The sequence below is a fragment of the Oncorhynchus tshawytscha genome, linkage group LG15, assembly GCF_018296145.1.
Source record: "Oncorhynchus tshawytscha isolate Ot180627B linkage group LG15, Otsh_v2.0, whole genome shotgun sequence".
In the NCBI taxonomy this organism is placed as follows: Eukaryota; Metazoa; Chordata; class Actinopteri; order Salmoniformes; family Salmonidae; genus Oncorhynchus; species Oncorhynchus tshawytscha.
The window spans coordinates 10,761,038-10,763,689 of record NC_056443.1 but is presented as its reverse complement, the minus strand read 5'-3'; the positions used below and the strand labels follow the sequence as shown (position 1 = coordinate 10,763,689).

The following is a 2,652-nucleotide window of genomic DNA, read 5'->3' as shown; positions in this document are numbered from 1 at the left end:
ACAAAGAGACAACAATACATCAGACAACACCACAAAGAGACAACAATACATCAGACAACAATACATCAATGTTCAGAAAGGGACCCTTCAATACATCAGACAAGCATTGGTCAATCTTCATGGACTTTGAAAGTTGTAGTGCAACCAATGATATGATGAAACTGGCTCTCGAGACTGCCAGCAGGAAAGGATGTAACCCAGAGTTACCCTCTGCTGCAGAGGAGAAGTTCATATTAGATTTACCAGCCTCGGGTGGCCCAAATCAATGTTTCACAGAGTTCAAGTAACAGACACATCTCAACATCAACTGTTCAGAGGAAACTGTTTGAATCAGGCCTTCATGGTTGAATTGCTGCAGAAGAAACTACTACTAAAGGACAGACCAATAAGAAGAGACTTGCTTGGGCCAAGAATCACGACAGCTGGACATTAGACCGTTGGACATCTGTCCTTTTTGGTCTGATGAGTCCAAATTTGCTATTTTTGGTTCCAACCGTCATGCCTTTGTAAGACGCGAGAGTGAACGATGATTCCATCTGTGGTTCCCACCAGAAGCATGGAGGAGGAGGTGTTATGATCAGCCATGTGTATTATTATGAAGCTCGTCAGCATGGAAACACCATCGTCCCACACGTTTGTTTTTATAGCTGTTAGAGACGATGGTGTCTGTCATAATAATGAAGAATTTGAATTGAATTGAAATGAGAGATGGGAGAGATGGAAGGATGGATGGAGAGATGGAAGGATGGAGGGAGGGGGAGATGGAAGGATGAGGAGGGAGGGAGGGGGAGATGGAAGGATGGAGGGAGGGAGATGGAAGGATGGAGGGAGGGGAGATGGAAGGATGGAGGGAGGGAGGGAGGGGGAGATGGAAGGATGGAGGGAGGGAGGGGGAGATGGAAGGATGGAGGGAGGGAGGGGGAGATGGAAGGATGGAGGGAGGGAGATGGAAGGATGGAGGGAGGGGGGAGATGGAAGGATGGAGGGAGGGAGGGGAGGAGATGGAAGGATGGAGGGAGGGGGGAGATGGAAGGATGGAGGGAGGGAGATGGAGGAGGAGGGAGGGAGGGAGGGAGGAGGGAGGGAGGGAGGGAGGAGGGAAGGGAGGGGGGAGGGAGGGAGGGAGGGAGGGAGGGAGGGAGGGAGGGAGGAGGGAGGGGAGATGGAAGCATGGAGGGAAGGATGGACGGTGAGATGGAAGGATGGAGGGAGGGAGATGGAAGGATGGAGGGAGGGGAGATGGAAGGATGGAGGGAGGGAGGGAGGGGAGATGGAAGGATGGAGGGAGGGGGAGATGGAAGGATGGAGGGAGGGGGAGATGGAAGGATGGAGGGAGGGAGGGAGGGAAGGAGGGAGAGGAGGGAGGGAGGGAGGGAGGGAGGGAGGGAGGGAGGGAGGGAGGGAGGGAGGGAGGGAGGGAGGGAGGGAGGGAGGGAGGGAGGGAGGGAGGAGGAGATGGAAGCATGGAGGGGGAGATGGAAGGATGGACGGTGAGATGGAAGGATGGAGGGAGGGAGGGAGGGAGGGAGGGAGGGAGGGAGGGAGGGAGGGAGGGAGGGAGGGAGGAGGGAGGGAGGGAGGGAGGGAGAGGGAGATGGAAGCATGGAGGGAGATGGAAGGATGGACGGTGAGATGGAAGGATGGAGGGAGGGAGGGAGGGAGGGAGGGAGGGATGAGGGGGAGATGGAAGGATGGAGGGAGGGAGGGGCTGATGGAAGGATGGAGGGGGAGATGGAAGGATGGAGGGGGAGATGGAAGGATGAGGGGGAGATGGAAGGATGAGGGGGAGATGGAAGGATGGAGGGAGGGAGAGATGGAAGGATGGAGGAAGAGATGGAGGTAGAGATGGAAGGATGGATGAAGAGATGGAAGGATGGAGGAAGAGATGGAAGAGATGGAAGGATGGAGGAAGAGAGAAGCATGGATGAAGAGATGGAAGGGTGGATGAAGAGATGGAAGGATGGAGGAAGAGATGGTAGGATGGAGGAAGAGATGGAAGGATGGATGAAGAGATGGAAGGATGGATGAAGAGATGGAAGGATGGAGGAAGAGATGGAAGGATGGAGGAAGAGATGGAAGGATGGAGGAAGAGATGGAAGAGATGGAAGGATGGAGGGAGAGATGGAAGGATGGATGAAGAGATGGGAGAGATGGAGGAAGAGATGGAAGAGATGGAAGGATGGAGGAAGAGATAGAAGCATGGATGAAGAGATGGAAGGGATGGATGAAGAGATGGAAGGATGGAGGAAGAGATGGTAGGATGGAGGTAAAGATGGAAGGATGGATGAAAGATGGAAGGATGGAGGAAGATGGAAGGATGGATGAAGAGATGGAAGGATGAGAGGAAGATGGAAGGATCTGGAAGGAAAGACCAAGCATGGATGAAGAAATGGAAGAATTGAATGAAAAGATGGAAGACAGAGGGAAGAATGGAAGGATGGATGAAGAGATGGAAGATGGAAGGAAAAGATGGAAGAGATGGAAGGATGGAGAGGGAAGATGTGATGGAGGAAGAATGGAAGAGATAGAAGGATGGATGAAGAATGAAGGATGGAGGAGAAATGTGGAAGGATGGATGAAAGATAGAGGAAGATGGAAAAAGTGAATAGAAGAAATGGAAGATATAAAGATGAAGGATGGAGGAAGAGATGG

The 2,652-nt window shown here is 52.5% G+C and overlaps 1 protein-coding gene across 1 annotated transcript in view; it reads left to right on the top strand.

Annotated features, from left to right (window-relative positions):
• Window positions 1-2,652, top strand: part of LOC112243892 (laminin subunit beta-1-like) — a 55,651-nt gene that overhangs the window by 16,025 nt on the left and 36,974 nt on the right. The gene's annotated exons all lie outside the window — the stretch shown is intronic.